General features: G+C 40.6%; 1 long non-coding RNA gene across 1 annotated transcript; it reads right to left on the bottom strand.

Annotated features, from left to right (window-relative positions):
* Positions 1–1,163: 1,163 nt before the first annotated feature.
* LOC311253664 lies at positions 1,164–21,444 on the bottom strand. Its single transcript, XR_014621775.1, has 4 exons — positions 21,356–21,444; positions 19,801–19,909; positions 17,737–17,899; positions 1,164–3,051 (listed from the first exon to the last, which is right to left on the bottom strand). It is a non-coding gene; the product is annotated as an uncharacterized lncRNA (long non-coding RNA).
* Between the last annotated feature and the right edge of the window lie 243 nt (positions 21,445–21,687).

Raw genomic sequence — 21,687 nt, forward strand, 5'->3', positions numbered from 1 at the left:
TAGCATTGGGCTAAGACAAGCGACAAAAGTAGCTAATTTGGCTAACGTTACATATTTCATGAAAATAACAAATCCCCGAAGCAAAACAACTAATTACCTGTCCAACAGAAAGACAGCAACCTCTGCATCACTTCTGGAAGTGCTACTTTTGGCTGCATTTTCTCTGCCATTGTTCTCTCTTGGTAACTCTGCTGCTTCTTCTTCTGCTGCTGTTTTATGGCTGTTGGCAAACAACTTTAGGTGTGCATTACCGCCACCTTCTGAACTGGAGTGTGGATCTCCTGCTAACTCCATAGCTGTGTCCAAATTCAGGGGCCGCATCCTTCGAAGGCCGGGTCCTTCGGAGAGTCCTTTGACGGTTGCGTCAACCATAGTTAAATTGGACGGTCCAGCCTTCGGCGTATTTCCTGGTTTGCGTCACCAGATGTTCCCGCCCTTACGGTTATGTCATGATTGATGCCGCCCAGGCCCGCGAAAGAGTTTTGACTGAATGGATTTTATGGTTTTCTGAACGTCTAACATTTTGAAAGCGAAGGCTTTTATAGCTTTACTTCCAACGGCATAATGCTAATTTATGCCGTATGCTAATGCATTACCAGGGTCACGTATTTTAACTGAAAGTCCGCTGAAGTTTAACATATCTGGCAATGGATGATCAAATGAGTAAAAACCGAGTATAAACCCAGAACTTACATTTAAATGTCAAGTCCGCGCCACTTGATGTCGCCATTGTTCAGTTTTCCCTCTTCTTTTTCGTGACTGAGCAGCGGCGCACAAAGGATCTTGGGATATGGGAGGCCGCGAAGGACAGTAGCGGTCCGTCCTCCAAAAAGCGGGAGAAGCAGGCTGCATTTGTGGGCTGCATTTGGAGGAGCCTTCGAATTTGGACATCCTTCGCGCAGCGTTGTGATTGGCCTTCAAATCCGCACTTTGAAGGATGCTGCCCCTGAATTTGGACACAGCTCATGTGGACTGTGTTGAATATATCCGGCAACGGTTCTTTAAACTCTGACTGAGAGGGAGGGATTGGTCAGAGATTTTACAGGCCTGCAGCTGCCACAGAGGTATGATTTATTTTGTTTATTTTTCTGAACACATTATGTATGGACTACTCTCAGGATGGAAAGGCCATTTCACCCAGTATAACAAAAAGTGTTTCTGAACAGGATTACCAACTATACCTTTAATATATTCCATATACTTTTTACATTGTTTTTATTATTCTCTAATATTTTATTATAATAACCCTTCTTACATACTCTCATAATATTAGTTAATGCCTTTTTGTATTTCTTATATTTAATCTCCGCCTCTTTTGTTCTATATTTTATGAAGTGCCTATACAGAGTATTCTTTTTCTTACAGGCATTTTGCAGTCCCTTAGTCATCCAGGGGTTTTCAGAATACTTATTCTTGTTACATTGTTTGCATATATATATACATATGACAGCTTTTGTCATACTCATTTTTGAATATGTCTAAAAATAATTATCAGTGTCTTCACAAACTTTCCAATCATAATTAATTAAATCATTCCTAAATGCAGCTATAGTTTCCTCAGATCTTACTCTCCTGTATTTAACTTCATTACACCCCCAGTTCCTATTGTAGTTACATTCATGAATCGCAAAGACAGGCAGGTGATCACTAATGTCATTAAATAATAATGCACTAACAGTACTACTCTCCATATTGTTTGTAAAAATATTGTCAATCAGAGTGACAGTGAGATGTTATTCTGGTTGGTTTTGTAATCGTTGGAAATAAACTCATACTATACATTGCTTCCACAAATGCATCCGTCATTTTATGGTTGTTGGGATTCAACAAGGCTATGTTAAAATCCCCACAGACATAATTGACTTTTTTGCTTTTCTTTAGCGAATACCCTTTCCATATTTTCTATAAAGATTTCAATGTTTGAACCAGGTTTCCTATACACACAACTGACAATGACATTTTTCTTTTTTTCCAATACATATTTCAATAGTAACACACTCCATTACATCATCCATGATTACTGACATATTGTCCACAACCTTGTGAGGCCTTTGTCAACAAATAGAGCCACGTCTCCTCCAGTTTTGCTCCCTCTATTAATGCAATTAAGTTCCTATCCCTGCAAAACAAAATCTGTACCTCTCTCTTCGTCAAGCCATGTTTCTAAGATGGCTATAATGTTAAAAGGCTTTTTGAACTGCATTAGATATTCTTTTATACTTTGGAAGTTTGCATATAAATTCTACTGTTAAAATGAATAATATTTATCCCATGTTCAACAGTAATATTGTTAAACTGTTTTCTGTATAACAACAGCAACTGGTGTTTGTTTTTAAAAAGATTATGTTCCGGATCTATAACCTGTTCATATTCTATTAAGTTTTGTTCCAAGTTATCACATTGCCTCAATGGGCTTTACAGTCTGTAAAGTGAACGACATCCTCTGTCCTTAGACCCTCGATTCGAGTGAGGAAAAACTTGCCATCTTGATGGGGAAAAAAAAAAAAAAAAGACCCTTTTAACCAGAAAAAAAAGACGACGGAAGAAACCTCAGGGAGAGCCACAGAGGAGGGATCTCTCTTCCAGGACGGACAGTCATGCAATAGATGTCGCATGTACAGAAAGAACAGCAATCACAGTTTACAGGTTGCATTGACAGAAAATCTGATAAAAATTATATATGTAAAGTATGTGGATCCAGGAGACGACTGAGCAGGACAAGGCATCGTCAGGGGGTGCCCGAGCCACACGACCTCCTGTCCACCGTGGTGACCTGGAAGAGGGCAGGCCACACAGGATAATTAGTAGTAGAGAGAGAGATCAGAATGAGGAGGCCTCAAAATTTACAGGAATACAGTTATAAGGAGATAGCGAAACAAGGAGAGGAACGATCCAACGGAGCCCGGGTGTGACAATCCAGATCTGACAGTATGTGGGGCTGTAGGAGCCAGGAGAGGTAGATGGTCTCTGGGGCCTGAGTTCATCAGAAGGGAGCCTGAATGAAAAGAGAGTAGGAGGAGAAAGAGGGGGAGAAAGTGACACAGCTTGCACCTTGTGGGAACAGAAAGAAAAACAAGGTTATAGAAATGCAATGTTAATCAGAATAAGCAGATTATTACTCGTCGGCAGGACAATGTGGCGTCTAATACTATAGCTTACTCACTGAGACTGAGTTGACCCACCGAAGAAGCTAGCAGTCGATGTCAAGGACTAATTAAAGGCCAAGTCAGAAAAAGTGAGTTTTGAGTTTAGATTTAAAGGCGTCAATAGAGCCAGATTGTCTAATATCAGCTGGGAGTTTATTCCAGAGGAAGGGGGCCTGATAGGAGAAAGCCCTGCAGCCAGCTGACTTCTTCTTAACCCTGGGAACCATCAGGAGCCCTGAATTTTGAGAGCGTAGTGCACGAGTTGGAGAATACAGTATAATAAGATCTGACATGTACGACGGGGCAAGGCTGTGTACAGTTTTGTATGTCATCAGCAGCACCTTAAAGTCTGATCTCATATGTATTGGGAGCCAGTGCAGTGAGGCTAAGATTGGTGTAATATGATCAAATTTTCTTGTACATGTTAAGACTCTAGCTGCAGCATTTTGAACCATCTGAAGACCTTTAGTGCTCCCATGTTGAAGACCCGAAAATAAGGCATTGCAGTAATCCAGCCTAGACGAAACAAAGGCCGTGGACAGGAAGGACCTAATTTTGGCCATATTGCGCAGGTGGTAAAAAGCGATCTTGGTAATTTCTTTTATGTGCTGATGGAAAGAGAGGCTAGAGTCAAAAGTAACACCTAAATTCTTAACAGTTGAACTTTGATCACGTGACAGTAACTCTCGACAGTTGTGTTATTTCTCAAAGGGGTGTCTCTGTCGAGGGGGAGCAATGACCAGCATCTCAGTTTTATCCGAATTTAGGAGCAGGAAATTTTCTGACATCCAGCTCTTCACGGCACACAGGCAGGTCTCCAATTTGGCGATTTGAGATTTATCATCAGCTTTGATGGGCACATACAGCTGAGTGTCGTCCACATAGTTCCACATAGTGGAAATGTATTCCCTAACTCTGTATTCCCAAACTCCGAGTATGGAACACCATACTTCACATCAGTAAATATCGATGTAGTACTTTTATATATACAATATAACAATATGCCGTGACCTGTGGTGTCAAATGCAGCACTGAGATCTAGTAACAGAAGCACTGAGGTAGAGTCTAAATCGAAATTAAGTAAGTAAGATGTCCTTTACCACTTTAGTAAGGGCAGTTTCGGTGGAGTGACAGGCTCTGAAAGCTGATTGAAAAGGTTCCAGGAGATTGTTATTAGTTAGGTAGCCTGAAAGTTGCTGGGACACAACTCTTTCTAAGATTTTGGAGAAGAAGGGAAGGTTGGATACTGGCCTATAATTATTTAGAGATCCTGGGTCAAGGTGGGGTTTCTTAAGTAGAGGCTTAACCACAGCAGACTTAAAACTAGCAGGGACAACACCTGTCATGAGCGATAAGTTAACAATATTTAACATTGTAGGTCCCAGTGCTGGCCATAGATCCTTAAACAGTTTTGCCAGAAGGGTGTCCAGGATGCAGGTAGTTGGCTTTGAGGATGAGACAATTTTAGACAATATCTCAGGGGAGATATCTTCAAAATTGTTTAGAGCCGGGGCTAACTGAGAATCGGCAGAAGGCTGTTTTATAATCAACTTTGACGAGGAAGCCAGAGATGATGAATTAATTTTGGCTCTAATATCATCAATTTTATTGCAAAAGAAATCTAAGAAATCATTTGCATTAAAGGATGTACAGCTCACAGACTGTGGTTTTTTGATTAAGTTTAGCCACAGTGTCAAAGAGAAATCTAGGATTGTGTTTATTATTGTTTATTAGGCCAGATAAATATGCTGTTCTAGTGGCATTAAGAGCACGCTTGTAATTAAGTACACTATGACAGCATGCAAGATGAAAAACGACTAATTTAGATTTTCGCCATGCACGTTCCATTTTCCTGCAGGCCTGTTTGAGATCTCGGGTTTCATTAGTAAACCAGGGAGAAGATTTCTTTGGTCGTCTTGTCTTGGTAGAGACCGGTGCCACAGAATCGAGGAGAGAAACGATTACCGAGTTAACTTAATTGGTGAATTTTTCCACAGGCTTTGTCGCAATCGCAAAAGGGGCCAGGACCCCAGCCAATTTATCACAGAGTGTCGCTATGATTGCCGGGCTGATATGACGAGAGGTGGAAACATTTGTGTCATTGATACAGGGACAGGCTAATGACGCTTCAAATGTAATAAGAGAGTGGTCCGACACAGCAGAGGAGACGGAAGCAACATTCAGGGCTGACGCATCTAATCCATGGGAAAGAATCAAATCCAGAGTGTTACCACTGGAATGAGTAGGTTCATGAACGAGCTGAGTAAAGCTAGACATATCGAGCAGACCCAAAAAAGCTTTACTTAGAGCAGTGGTTCTCAACTATTTTCTGTCATGCCCCCCCTAGAGGACAGAAATTTTTTCACACCCCCCCTGAATTGAAATATTATTGAGAACCTGATAATAATTATTCATTTATCTGTATAAACCACTGTATGAGTTGCTGGCACCAGCATTCTGCATACAATCACCTGATTATCAAAATAGATTAAAAACATCTGCATCTCATCTCATCTGTTAACATCTGCAACAACTTCAAACAATTTCCAAGTTTAGTTTATTAACTCAATTTGTAACATTTAAACAAGACTGTGATTCTCAAAACAGAGAAAAAAGCGCAAATGATTCACTGGGATGTGCATTTTTATAGACTTAACACATTAACATTCAAAACTTTAAACTGTAAACATTGGTCACTTGTCAGCTTCATCAGCTTATTCCTTTTCAAAAAGGACTTTTTAATTTTTTTTGTGCAACATTTGCAACAATATTGCTTTTTTTTAAACGTTATTTTACTACGCACTGACAAATCTAAACATGTACACACTTATCATCATATGGATGCAGTTAATGTGGGATCCTGACCCACCAAACATCCTGGAAAATGACAAAGTTACATTTTTCTCTTAATTACATAATCACCATCAGTAAACGGGACGCCGTCTGTCACTCGCAGGGAAGGGAGGCTGTTTTATGGAGGAAAGATCACTGAAGTCTCGGTCAGTAGGGCTGACTTAGCAGTGATGTTTTTCACCGCGACAAACACTTGCCGAGTTAAAGTTTTTTGCCGGGGACAGACGCCGTTTTTCGGGCAGAAATGTGACGAAGAGTCGGTTGGACCGACAGGCTGACAGACACTTTTCCACATATAATTGCTGTATTTTTTTCCTCATAAGTTGCCAAAGACACGACCAGTTACCACGTTACTGTTGTTTGGTCCTGTAACATTGCTTTGTGGGACATTTCTCTATATTTTATTGAGTGTCGGACCTGTTTAGTTATCACACAGTGAACACCATCAGATCGACAACCCCCCGCTCCCCACCGTCAGCTTATCTGCTCACACTGGTTCGGTTCGCCAATACTGTGCCTCTGATACCTCCGTAGGAGCATCAGAGGCAGAGGGAAATTTCACCCCTCGCCGCATCTGAAACTTTCACACAGAGGCAGATGGGGAGAATTGGCGCAGGATCCCCGCATGCAAACAGCAGTGTGAATGGGGCTACTAATAATGACAGTGGAAAATGAAAATGAAATGAAAGTCCTGACCTGCCTCTCACGCCTCCCCGACACCTCACCGCGCCCCCCACCATTTGAGAAGTACTGACTAGGAGAGTCAGAAGGCTTATTTAAGTGGATATTGAAATCCCCAATAATTAGGATCTTATCTGAACTAGTTACAAGATCTGCAATAAATTCACCGAATTCTTCTAGGAACTGGGAATAAGGCCCTGGAGGTCTGTAGATTACCACCAGGGGAAAGCCTGTTACTACTTGATGGAGATGGTTTTAACACCAGGGCCTCAAAAGAAGTAAATTTAATTTCCTGGTTGGAGCTTAAACTGAAAATAGATAGATGTAGATTAGAGCAACGCCTCCTCCCTGGTTAGAGGCCCGAGCAACATGGGCATAGTTATAATCAGGAGGGGAGGCTTCATTTAATGGCAGAAAAGTATTAGATTTCAGCCATGTTTCACATAAGCCAATCATGTCCAGCTTATGATCAGTAATCAAATCATTAATCAGTAAGGCTTTGGTTGACAGTGATCTAATATTAATAAAGCCAAGGAATTGGAACAAGGTACCTTTTAGTAGTTAGATTTGGCTGCCTATGCAGGTAGGGATGACGGGATGCCATTGTGATTAGCTTTGGTATTTTATTATGCGAGACTGTGTAAGGTGCTTGCTAAGACATTTCCCCACTGTCAGAGGTGGAGATCAAGATTAAATTATTGTGGTTTATAGGGGTGTCAACATCTACACGTGTAAACGGGTACGCGGATAATAAATCATAACCGTTTAGAAAAGTTTACGCGTCATTTTTCCTCCTCGTTTATTTCTCACCAATATATAGGCCTATAGTATTTTTAGGGGTGATAATGTTGCCTAAAAGCTTCAGATAAAAACATTAACTAACTATACAATTAAATGTTCCCACTAGTGCAGTTATCCGCATACACAATAGATGCATAGGGCACAATGTTCTGTGATATATAAAAAAAACCCGCGGCCACAGCTATTTGTGTTTTTCAGACCAGCGAGACCACTTAAAGGCAAGACAGCTGCTGTGTAGAATAGGCTGCGGAGGACTTGAGAAGAGCGCGGCGCTCATCTTCTCCATGCGCAAATGTCGTCCTGCTGAAAACAAAAACTGTTAGTTTTTTTCGATTGCTAAGATGCATTGGTCGAAACTGAAGCGACATGTTCAAAACTCTTAACACAGTCTGCAAAACAGAAATGCATGTGGGCTTAACTGTCTCACTGCGTTTGGCCTCATTAGAAAGCATATGTTGGAGCCTATTAATTATTTGGAAAATGGTATATGGTAATGGTATAAAATAATGCTAATGATAAGGATGACTATTCAGGATATATATTGTACATGAACTATTATTTATGATCGTTTTGCTGCTCAGGTCCCTCCTCCTAGTCAGGCCATCCTCCTCCTGTGATTAGGGAGAGAGGACAGCTGGTTTGTGCTTTTGTCTGTTTTTTGTGTTGAAGGAGTGAGGAGTGAAACAGTTTATCAACCACTAAATTACGTTTTTTATTTGCTCATTGTCTGAAGTCAACCCGGAGAATATTTCTGTTTATGTAAATAAATTCAAAACTTTTTGTTGAAACTGGAAACATCTCCGCGAGTGCTTATTATTAAGTGAGTCGTGGACCTCCTCCTCAGAAACTAGGGTTTTTTTTACCTTTTTTGAATGCAAGGAAGGAAAGTGGAAAGTCGGCGGATCACTCGCCGACAGATGAAGAAAGCAGCCGGCGGGCCGTGACTAAAATCAGCTGATCGACTCTATGAACGAATGCGCCGTTGCGCTACAAAGAAACAATCGAACACTATGGAAGGCAAAGTTGTGGATTGTGGATGTGGATTGCAATAAAACGGGGACGTTGGAATGATGTTTAAGAATGAACTTAACGGAAATTAAAGGAATTTGTGTGGTTATTTGTGATGATGTCTGACACACCTGAGACCGCAACTGAGTCTGAGGACATGTTGAAATCGCGCATTGCTTCGCGCAGAGGCAGATTGGGAGCATGCACGAGGAGGACAAATGAAATAAAGGCTTTGATGACTGACGTTGGAAATGTTGATAAAGTCAATGACACATTTGAAGCGTTTAAAGGAGCTGTGGATGAATTTAAAAATGCTCACAAATCTGTGCAAGAGCTCTTATCAGAGGAGGAAAAGGAAAATGATTATTATGACTGGTATGAACCCAGAATAACTAACCTGAATTACTTCATGAAAGATGTTGAAACATGGAAAAGAGAAATTGCACAATCAAAAGTTGGACCACTGGACAGCATATCAAATGTGTCACACAAATCAAAGTCTTCCACTTCCACTGGATCATCAACCTCCAGATCTTCCTCAGTCTCCTCAGAGTTAAAAAAGGCCAAAGCGGAACAAGCTGCTGTGATGGCTCGAGCTGCTGCATTGAAAGAAAAACACACTTTGCAACTGGAGGAAACAAAACTGAAATCAAAGATGGAGCAAATGGAGCTGGAAGCAGACCTCGCAGCATCAACTGCTAAAATAAAAATCCTTCAAAGTGATGAGGTGGATCAGGAAGCTCTGGGTGATGGCATGAAGGAGTATTATGACTCTCACCATGAACCAGAAACAATGGAGAGCAATGTAGAATTTGCACAGTTAGGTGCAATACCCAAAACTCCACTTCACCAAACCATCTTAAGTCTCCACAGACCTCCACCTACAAGGGGTACCAACACACCAGAAAATAAACCTCAAAACAAGAATTTAACTGAAAAACATAAAAACGAAACTGCAAATCATAATCACACCATAACTAATGCTGCTCATGATAACTTGGATGTGGTTATTCAAAGACAAAGACAAATGACTTAGCAGAACTCATTGTCTCACAGCAAAACCTGTCTGTTACCTGCAAGAGAGATTTCTGTGTTTGATGGTAACCCATTGGCATATCAGTCTTTTATCCATGCATTTGAACACTTGGATTGAAGACAAGACTAAAAATAATCAGGACAGACTCTACTATCTTGAGCAGTTTATCTCTGGTTTACCAAGAGACTTGCACATGGATGGGAGCAGGGGCTATAGTGAAGCAAGACACCTCTTAAAAGAGCACTTTGGGAATGAAATGAAAGTTTCTGGAGCTTACCTGGAAAAAGCCTTGAACTGGACAGCGATTAAAGCCGAGGATGGGAAAACGCTGCATGCATATGCAATGTATTTGAGAGCATGTTGTAATGTAATGCAAGATTTACAGTATTTAGAGGAACTCGAGATCCCATCAAACCTAAGGCGAATAGCATCCAAACTACCCTACAAACTCCGGGAAAGGTGGCGAACCACAGCCTATGAGACACAACAGAGAACTGGCAGGAGAATCAGATTTCAGCACCTTGTGGATTTTGTGGAAAAACATTCTAAGATGCTTTTGGATCCGTTGTTCGGGGACATTCAAGACCAAATGACAACAAAAAAGTCTATCCCAAGAAGTAAAAATGAACCAAAATTAATAAGAGGCAAAAACAGCAGCTTCGCTACTTCAGTAGCAGTGAATACAGAGAAAGCAGGATGCGCTGTAAAACGCACTCTGATCGACCGCCCACAATTCAAAACACAGTCACATGACAACAAGGTTGAATTCTTAAGAAGCCATGGATACTGCTTTGGTTGCCTACTAAAAGGTCATCTAAGCAAAAAAGAAGATTAATGTGTCAAGTTTGTCAAATGAAACATCCTACTGTACTTCATATTCAAAGTGCAAAAGGCCCAAAACAGGAAAATCAACCAAAAGCCACTGCTGAGACAGAAGATAACCCCATAAGCAGTGCTCGTTTCAGCAGGTGATGGAACTGGGGCCGGGAGAGACTGTGCACTTGCGATTGTTCCAGTCAGAGTTAAGGTGGCAAAAGGGAGCAGGTATATTCAGACCTATGCCTTCCTCGATCCAGGCAGCACAGCAACATTTTGCACAGAAAATCTAATGAACCTGTTGAATGCGAAAGGACGCAAAACAGAGATACTTTTGCGAACAATGGGACAGGAAAACCCTGCAGGGACCTATGAGGTCAGAGGACTGGAGGTGGGAGACTTGGAGGGCTGCACATATCTGGACCTGCCGAAAGTTTACACGCAGAACAAAATCCCTGTCTCAAAGGAAAACATAATCACAGAAGCTGATTTGGAGAGGTGGCCTTATCTCAGTTAAAGGAAATTGAGGCAGACATTGAACTCCTCATTGGGACTGATGTTCCTCGAGCAATGGAGCCATGGAAAATAATAAACAGTCATGATAATGGACCATATGCAGTCCAAACCTTACTGGGATGGGTGGTAACTGGACCACTCAGTGTTAATAGTCCTGCAGAACGTGCTGGGCCCATTGCAGTGTCAAGTAACAGAATCTCTGTTGTTGAGTTGAAGGATCTACTCATCAGACAATATAACCAGGATTTCTCTGAGAACATGTATGAGGAGAAAATTGAGATGTCAGTTGAGGATAAACGTTTTATGGAGATTGATTCCAGCTCAGCATTCCTTAAAGATGGCCACTGTCATTTACCACTGCCTTTCAGGGATAAAGACAAGGTCATGCCTGATAACTATGATACGGTAAAGGAACGCACACTGCACCTTATGAAAAAATTTAAGAAGGATAAGACGTATGCCGAGGAATACACCTCCTTCATGGAGGACATTCTCAAAAAGGGTTATGGAGAGAAGGTTCCACCTCAGCAGCTTCGCAGAGGGGATGGACGGGTCTGGTATATCCCACATGATGGCATCTACCACAAGCGAAAACTCAAACTGAGGGTGGTGTTTGACTGTACATCCTCATTTCAAGGAACGTCTCTGAATAAGGAGCTCCTCCAAGGTCCAGACTTAACAAACGCCCTCATCGGAGTGCTATTAAGGTTTCGCCAAGAACAAACTGCAGTTATGGCAGACATTGAGGCAATGTTTTATCAAGTACATGTTGATGAAAAGGACAGAGACTTTCTGAGGTTTTTGTGGTGGCCAGAGGGTGATATCAGCAAACCGCTTGATGTTTACAGGATGAAAGTTCACCTCTTTGGCGCTGTATCATCCCCGAGCATTGCTAATTTTGCCCTGCGTCAAACTGCTGATGACAACCAGAAGCATTACTCTGATGAAGTTATGAAAACCATCAAAACTAACTTATGTGGGCGATTGCCTCCGATCTGTGGCAACAGCAGACCGAGCCATAAAGCTTGTCAAAGATCTCACTAAAGCCTGCGATCAGTGAGGTTTCACATTGACAAAATGGGTCAGCAATAACTGTGAGGTGTTAGCAAGCATTCCTGAGCATCACAGAGCAAAGGCAGTCAAGGAACTGGACCTGGGTAAAGAAAAGCTGAAAGAACAAATCACAGTCGAGCCTGCACTTGGAATCCACTGGAACACCCACAGTGACACCTTCAGCTTTAAAGTAACTGTCAACAGCCGGCCTGCAACCAGAAGAGGTATACTCTCCACAGTAAGTTCAGTTTATGACCCATTAGGTTTTCTCTCTCCTTTCATCCTGAAAGCCAAACAACTACTGCAAGAGCTCTGCAAATCCAGGTATGGATGGGATCAAGTTATTCCACAGGAATTTGCAATGCCCTGGCAGAGATGGATCGGGGAATTAATTCAGTTACGTGGGTTTCAAGCAGCAAGATGTATAAAGCCTGAGAACTACGACCCAGTGGCGACCGCTGAGCTGCATCACTTCTGCGATGCAAGTGAGTCAGGTTATGGTACAGTAAGCTACCTTAGACTAACAAATCACCAAGGCAAAATCCATATCTCCTTTATATTTGGAAAAGCCAGACTCTCACCTCTCAAGCAGATCACCATACCCAGGCTTGAACTCACTGCAGCAACATTGGCTGTAAAAGTGGATCGGATGCTGAGGAAGGAGCTGCATTTACCACTCACAGATTCAACTTTCTGGACAGATAGTACACCTGTATTGAAGTATATTCACAATCAAACAAAGAGATTTCATACATTTGTATCCAACAGAGTTGCAATGATCCATGATCTCTCTCACACAAGCCAGTGGAGATACATAAATTCAAGAGACAATCCAGCTGACGACGCATCACGAGGATTGCACGTGGAATCTTTCTTAAGATCAAGATGGCTGAGAGGTCCTGAATACCTGGTCAGAGGAAAAAAAGACATGGCCAAAGATCACACAAGGTCTAGGAGAGATATCAGCAAATGACCCTGAGGTGAAAAAGGAGGTCACAGTTAACAGTGTGGAAAAGGAGATCACAGTTAACTGTGAGGATTGAAAACCAACATCCGATATGCACATTAATCAAGTATCACTCATCATGGAACCGACTTCAGAGGTCCGTAGCCTGGATATTGAAGGTGAAAAAACTACTTAAATTGCTAAGTCAGCTAAGAAGGAGTCAGACACACTGCCTGGTGAGTCAGCTATCCACCTGGAGATGGCAAACTTCCTAACCACAGACTCATGCATAAATGCTATACGCAGATTCATCTGCAGGAGAGGAGCAGTTATAAGTATCAGGACGGACTGTGGGACAAACTTTGTCGGGGCCCAAAGGGAACTACAAGAAGCTTTGAAAGAGCTGAATCATCAGAAGATTCAAAACACCCTTTTAACAGAGGGAGTAAAATGGACTTAACCCTCCTTTGTGAGCCCACCACGGCGGAGTCTGGGAAAGACTGATCAGACTAGTCAAAAAGATCCTCACATCTGTTCTAAAACAACAAACGCTGGACGATGAAACTCTATCAACAGCACTGTGTGAGGTAGAAGCCATCCTGAATGACCGACCGATAACTACAGTGTCAAGTGAACCCAATGATTTGGAACCACCAACCCCAAACCATTTGCTCCAACTGAAAGCGAAACAACTATGCCACCAGGAGATCATTATTCAAGGAAGAGGTGGAGACAAGCACAGTACCTTACAGATCTCTTCTGGAGATGGTGGACAAAAGAGTATCTTCCTCTCATGCAAGAAAGAAGTAAGTGGAAGAGCATAAAAAGGAACTTGAGTCCTGGAGATCTGGTCATCATTGTTGATAACGCAGCACCAAGGAACTCATGGATTATGGGCCGTGTTGTAAAGACATTTCCAGATGCCAAGGGCTGTGTGAGAAGTGTTTTGGTTAAAACCAAAAGCAGTGCGATTCAACGACCAATAGATAAGCTCTGTCTTCTAATGGAGGCAGCAGGATAAATGGAGAGAGGCCGTGATTTTCCAGCCTTCACTATGGACCGTTTCAGATATTCTGACACGATTATGAACTTTGAGAAGACAGATAGTCATCATCGAGTAACTGAATGGACTTTGAATTTAAAGAGCATAATTAATTTCCCTTGTGTAATTGTTCTATTTTGGCTCCTTTTGAATCTTATTTATGTAATTGTTTTGCTAAAGCCAACAATTAGGGGCCGGGATGTTGGAGCCTATTGATTCTTTGTATTAATTATTTGGAAAATGGTATATGGTAATGGTATAAAATAATGCTAATGATAAGGATGACTATTCAGGATATATATTGTACATGAACTATTATTTATGATCGTTTTGCTGCTCAGGTCCCTCCTCCTAGTCAGGCCATCCTCCTCCTGTGATTAGGGAGAGAGGACAGCTGGTTTGTGCTTTTGTCTGTTTTTTGCGTTGAAGGAGTGAGGAGTGAAACAGTTTATCAACCACTAAATTACGTTTTTTATTTGCTCATTGTCTGAAGTCAACCCGGAGAATATTTCTGTTTATGTAAATAAATTCAAAACTTTTTGTTGAAACTGGAAACATCTCCGCGAGTGCTTATTATTTAGTGAGTCGTGGACCTCCTCCTCAGAAACTACTCTGACCTTTTTTGAATGCAAGAGTAGCCATAACAGCATATACAAAAGGAGTGGCTTCTGATTCTTTTTCCTGTGCAAGTATGGATCAAAGAGCAGCGGGCAAAGTTGGTAGAGAGAGAAGAGCAGCCAGGAGAGGAAGGAGTTTAGTTTTATCTCTTACTGTAATTTGTATTCTACCCCTGGAATTCTGAGATTCTGCATTATTCTGTTTACGTAATCTTTATTTTTTGTATGGTCCTGAAGTACTTATGCAAAAGCACAAATGTTCTTGAATAAATCTCTGCATTCCTGATTCAGTGTTGTTGCAATATATTACAGCATATACTATAATTTAGAACCATTAAAGTGCAAAAGATCCTATATAAAATACTGATTTACCTGACAAAAATCATTCAAACTTGAAATATAAGATGTATTTGATGTAATGTTCTTTGTTGTTAGTATTTTGCCGTTCCGTTTGTTAAGAGTGATTGTGTGTGTTGTGAGACACACTTTTGGGCATGAGATTAACTGTTGAGCTGAGCTGCAAGATGGAAATGCAGACTGTGTTAAGAGTTTTGAACATGTCGCTTCAGTTTCGACCAATGCTCCTTAGCAATCGAAAAAAAATTGTAATGGCTTTTTATTTTAGCCTTTATTGTTACGTGTTGTTGTATACATTATATTGTTGGTTGGTGTTCTGTGTCGGCTTTTTACGACCTGATCACATATCCTCGCGTCTAAAGAGGAGGAAAAAAACATCCCCCCCGGACAGTTTTAGTGAATAATTGTGAGATTCCCCCTCTACTTTTTTAGCTTTGTGGATATAAAGGTGAAGTTTTTTCCTCTCACTTCAGCATACTTTGGCTTCTTTTTTAGTTTCTTTCTATCGCCAATTCCAGATTACTTTTACTATGAGACGTATTAAAATTCAGAGGCAGCTTCCGTTGCGAGAGAGGGATGCAGTTTGAACTATAAGTTTAAAAACAAATTGTACAACTGTGAGAAATAGTTAAAACAATGATTAAAGAAGAAGGTTAAACCTTTTTCAGCTTTCACTCACGTTTTCTTTTCTGTCAAAATGATAGATTTTATTTTCAACTCATTTTACTTTCTGTCATAAGTAGGCCTAAGCCTTAAAATGTTAAATGAAGCTCTGTGATTTATCTGTTATGTTGGCTTTAATTTAGTACCTATTTGAAATAGGTCTACAAGAATCAAATCAAATCAAATTTTATTTGTATAGGCCAAATTCACAAATCACAGTTTGCCTCAGAGGGCTTTACAATCTGTACAGAGACGACACCCTCTGTCCTTCGACCCTCGATTCGAGTGAGGAAAAAGCTCTTTTAACAGGGTTAAGAATAACAGAATAACGTTGAATAAACGTTTTTGTCTGATAACTACTGGAATGGCTTTGATTGAATGGGATTAGGAGGCGGTTGAATGGAGGCAACTGCGATAGAAAGAGATCATAAATCTCAGACGTGTAACCGGGTACACGTCGGTTAGAAGCCCCGCGCATATTTGGAGCATGATTCAATGAGAGAGTGGCGAGGGAAGGTGACAGTCTCAATGTTGCAAACTAGGGTATCAGTCTGGTACTCTGCACTACAATACCATGTTAACTAGACTCCACACCAGCATTGACTGTATCGCTAGCAGGCTCTCTAGTCACCTGTGACCTGCCAAATGCTACATCCCTGATGTCAAACCTGCATCAAACACCTGTCTATATTGCTAGACAAAGCAGCAGCGCCGACTCCAGTAGCATGAAGGCCATCTGCTCTCAGACCACACAACCAGTGGCTTGCTCCCGCGCCTTCCACGCCGCGACCGAGCAGGGACAAATTCCACAGCAGCTGCCGACGAGACTAAGCTAGTGCTAAGGCTAGCAGGCCTGCTATCAGGCCTGGGGCTAACACTATCTGCAGTGCCCGTGTTTCTAACTGAGAGAAGCTGTTCTAGCTCACGGACACGTCTCTCTAATAGAGACACCCTATCTGCAACTGCAGAACAGTCAGCACAAGCCATCGTAACACTTGTTTGTCGAGGCTGTGTCGACTGCGGTGAAAGGCAAAAAGCAGTGAGCTAGGCTAAGCCTAGGAAGCTAACCGGGCAGTAACAGACTACCCAGTAACAGAAAAGCGGTTCGACAAAGTACGTACAAGTTATAAAGTCTAACGTTAGCTGCAGTACAAAACCAGTTTGACTATGAAATACTCAGAAATCGAAGAAAAACAGCCAAGATGGATAGAGAAAGAGAGAGACACAGTAAACAACAGCTTTCGATCTCACAGAAGTCCCGGTATGCGTCACAGGCAGCGTAAATATACTACTCTTACTCAGGAATTTCTCAGATTAGAGGTTGGGAAGAGCTAAGAGTGAAATGTAAACAGGAAGAAGACCTGGAGTGTAATTTTGAAGAAGGGGATCATTGTGTACTAGTAGTCAGTGTTTTTCTTTTAACTCTAGACATAAAATTACACAATACAATCTTATTCATAGAACATACTATACCCCTGACAGACTACATAAAATGTCTATAGTCAAAGTGCTTAATGATATTACAGGACTAACCATCCCCGCAGAGCTAAGAGTAATTCTCCTGGGTGACACATCTATGTTGAAAGTCAATAAAAACCAACTCAAATTTATTAGAATTGCCCTTATTACAGCCAACAAATGTATAGCTATGCATTGGAAAGATGTATTAGCATCATGCATACCAGGTGAAAAGACTATGTATAATTTGAAGGGTAAACCTGGAGAGTTCCAAAAGATCTGGGGTGGTTTTCTACCATATGTGGACACGGAGTCCACAATACAGTAATCCTCTTATATTTAAACAATGTCATGTGATTGTTAAACATGCTTATTCATCATTTGGTGCTGTTTCTAGCTTTATTTTTATTTGTCTTAATTTTTTTTTCTACCTCTCCCTGCCATTTAATCCCTCTCTGCAACAGTTGTGTTTTAGGCTATATATGTTTGTTTGTTTCTTTCTTTCTTTTATGATATACTGAAGGCTTGTATTTATTCTTACTAATCTGACTTGGTACACACTCTGTAGGAATGTATGGTCGGACCTGTGGGGATGGGCTGATCTGGTACCTATTTGTCATATTGTTGTACATTGCCCTTTCATTCAGCTCTAGGGTTGTTAAAAAATCTAATAAAGATATTGTTGAAGAAAAAATTTAACAATGTATATAACTATAAAGCAGTATAGTAACTGAAACTCTTACCACCGTGTTTTCCCTCTCCACTTGAATGCAAACAAAAATGTAGAGCATGAGGGGTGGTAAGAGCTTCTTCCCCTCTGGGCTTCGTCATCATCAATCAAATCTCCACTGCATTCAACTACAAAGTATCCTTTGCAGAATGAAACTCGGGTGAATAAACCACGTCCTGTAAGAAAAAAATTAAGGACAAAAAAAACAAATTATGTCCACTACAATTGTTTTTTGATCTGTAGCTAAATGTATAAAAACACAACACTGTAGATAAAGAACGAGAATTTATGAAAAAGTGGTAGTGGTGTGCTCATGCCCTGTCTTTATACTGTCAAACTAAATAAAATGCTGGAGCTCTTAAAGAATAGGGTCAACATGAGAAAAAAAAAGCAATGGAGCAGGACAAAAATACTTGAGTTGGATTTAAATGCCTCTGTTCAAAACATGGCTACTTATGGAACGATAAAACACTGCCCTGTTTCAACCTAAAAGGCATTCATCAGGGTACAAAATGGTGAACAGAGGGCAAAAATGTTTATAACCTTGGTAAGGGGGGCCACCTAATCCTGACTGAGTGAATACCAGAGGTGGGAATTGTGGAGTCATCACATCATCTCCATGCCCTGTATTTGTTCTTTTCATGCACTAAACCAGCTGAGTCCAATCAGCACAGCTCTTCAGCCAGGAAGGTGAGCTAATTAGTGAATGCACCTGGTTCAGTGACTGAGCAGAACAAATACATGGCATGGAGATGACTTGATGACTCCACAATTCCCACCTCTGGTGAATACAGGAGGCTGACATCAGGACATCCCAATACAAGTCACGTTTAAGACGACACACCTCCCCCACATGTTCTTCCTGTACATCCTACACTTATAAGAAATACCCAAACATTAAATTGCATCCATTATTATATCCATCACAAGAACACATTCCTGTACCTTGCCATGTTTTGAATAAAGGATTTTAAATCCATTTTTATCATTTTTATCTTCCACTTCCTGCTTTTTCCCTTTTCAACATTTAAGTTCACTTCATGGCTGCATGATTGAGATGTGCTGCCAACTGCCAGCTATTAAGGTGACCCTGCTGGTATACGGTTCAGCCACGCAGCTGCTGCTGAGGTGATACATGCAGGCAGTGCATCACCTCAGCAGAGGGAGGAGGACAGGATGAATGGCTGTTACTGTATGACGTCTGTATTCTGTATCCTTTCTAAACTTTACTCAATATTACGATTTCAAGAATATGTATTTATTTTACCGACATTTTGACTAATTTCTAGTGATATATTAGTTTATATAGTGGTTTTTCCTGCTGTTAGCTTTACTGTTGCTGCTCTAGAAACAACATAATGTAACATAAAAATTAATAAAAAATTATCATCATCTGTTTCTGAATCTATTCTTGGAAAAAGAAAATAGTAAGCAAAAGAACTGATAAGGAGTATATGTACTGATAAGAAATGTATCACCACTTGTCCATCTATACATCTAGATAGACAGCCAGATAAACAATAACACATTTAACACTAACAACAATAACATTTATTCTCAGCAACAGGCTGCTCCTCCCTAAGTGCAAAACAAACAGACTCAAAGACTCCTTTGTCCCACGAGCCATCAAACTCTATAACTCTGCACTTGGTGGGAGGGGGAGGAGTAGCAGGAGAGTGGGGAAGGTGCATTCAACATGACCTGAACACCTAGATCTGTAGTGCTGTAAATGTGCAGTAACTACAATAACTGTACAATATCTCTGTGCAATAACAACAATAACTGTGCAATATCTACTGTGCAATGTACCATTTTTCTTATATTATTATATTTATTATATTTTTGTATTTATATATTTATACTTGCACTGTACCTGTCCTACACACAACTGTGCTCTTTTTGTGCTTTTACTTCTACTTTTTGTCTATTTGAACTCTGTGTGCTTTTCTTTTCTTTTTACTTTTTTACTGTACTGTCGGTCTTTGTGATGCTGCTGGAACCTCAATTTCCCTGAGGGAACCTTCCCAAGGGATAAATAAAGTACAATCTAATCTAATCTAATCTAACACCATCTTACCTTTCACTGCATTGATGTACTTCACCTCCAATCTCCATGTTTTGTCAGTCTTTAAAACAACATGGTGACAGGCATCTTTAAGAAGACTGATCCTTGGTGGCATTTCAAACTGCAAAGAAATTAATAAAAAATGAGATAGCTTAGGCATCACTTCTAGTTAAATTAGATTACAGGGTTTTAAACAATATGTTACCTGAGTAACATATGGACTCTTCCCCTTAGCAAACTGAGAAACAGGAAGTGCAAACATTCAATTTTTACCATCTCTCTCCACCTGCCACTTTTGAAGCATTTAAACTGATGACGAGACTCAAACAACAGAGTACTTGGTCTTCTGTTCTTTTTATTGTGCTATGCCAACTCAATTTCTGTTAAATCCAACCTAAACTTAGTTGTGAAATATTGAGTTTATTGTGTAATGAAATCAATCAGTACAGTCGAGTCTAGATCAGGGTAAACCTTTTCAGACGCACCTTCCAACAATCGCCCAGTAGTCTATCTTAATTAATCCAAAGCAATTTATTGCGATCCCAAACGAACTCCATAAATCAGGATGCACAATTCCAAACGATCAACCAATGGATAATCAACAAATGAAACGAAACTGATAGTAAACTGATGGTATTCGGTGGTTAAAAAACTGTACGATCACCCCGTCCATGTCCAAGGGAAATCACTTCCTGCTTTCCCGTTTAAACACACCTGACAATTAATCATCAAGCCACAGATGATACCATAAGCAAACCATAGGGGGAACAATCATTTCAACTAACCAAGGCATAACACTGTTTCATGAAAATATGTAGCCTACAATAATATAATAATTCTAAACATAAAAATAAAACGCATAAATACCAGTATTCAAACAGAAACATTTCATATATGAGCAATATGGCTCCAACAGTAGGTTCCCTAAATCCTTCATTTAACATATTGCTCGTTTATTATTTTCTTCTATGATATAAAGATATATATTCTCTGAATTTGATTTCCACTGGCATGATTTAGGTTACACGTCCACTACGTTTTTAAGTAATATTCCAAGCAAAACCTGGCTTGCTACACTGCTTAATAACTATAACCAACCAACATTAAAATCGTTCGAAATTAACTGCGCCTTGTCTGAAAAGCATGGCTCTAAAAACTTTGCCTGCTTCAACATGGTTGGATTATCGTCGCCCACATAAGCATGACTTCAGGTTAAATTTGGATCGAGTCAAGTGCATTGTGCTGCGAAACCAATCACCCATCCCCCCACACCAGGTGTGATGGACTCGATGAATATGGCCGCTATACTCCTACCCTGGCACAGATAAAAAAGAAAAATAAATAAGATAACTGACACCCGAACATGCAAATGACCTTAATTTTAACGAGTCAGTCCACCATGGTACCCGAAAACTCTGATAACTGTCTTAATTAGCTGACTGTTAACTCTAGCGACCCTTAAACAAGAAAGCCGACAGTTTTAGTAAATAAATAAATGACTACACAACGCATCAAACTGTCATGGCATTACGCTACTGTATATCTCAAGAAAATACTGAATACTTACTGAACACGCCGCTTGTTTACCCTGTTTCATCGACTTCAGCGGTGGCACGGAGCTGTTGCTGTGGCTCGGAGTTGTTACGCTGGCGGTTGTATGACAGCCAACTTCCGGTCAGATTTCACATTAAAAGCATACCGGCGGAAGTCACAATGTAATGGCGATTTAACGAAGGAAAGGTAACGTGCTACTCAGCAAATTAAATGAATAATATTTTTTTATTCAAAGAAACTTCTTCCAGTTGACCCGCATGCCTTTGGGTGAACACTAGTTGAGATTTAATGAGCTTTCTTCAACAGTGGTTTTCTCTTTGCCACTCTACAATAAAGCTTTGACTG

The sequence above is a fragment of the Pagrus pagrus genome, assembly GCF_965226575.1.
Source record: "Pagrus pagrus genome assembly, contig: HAP1_SCAFFOLD_31, whole genome shotgun sequence".
In the NCBI taxonomy this organism is placed as follows: domain Eukaryota; kingdom Metazoa; phylum Chordata; class Actinopteri; order Spariformes; family Sparidae; genus Pagrus; species Pagrus pagrus.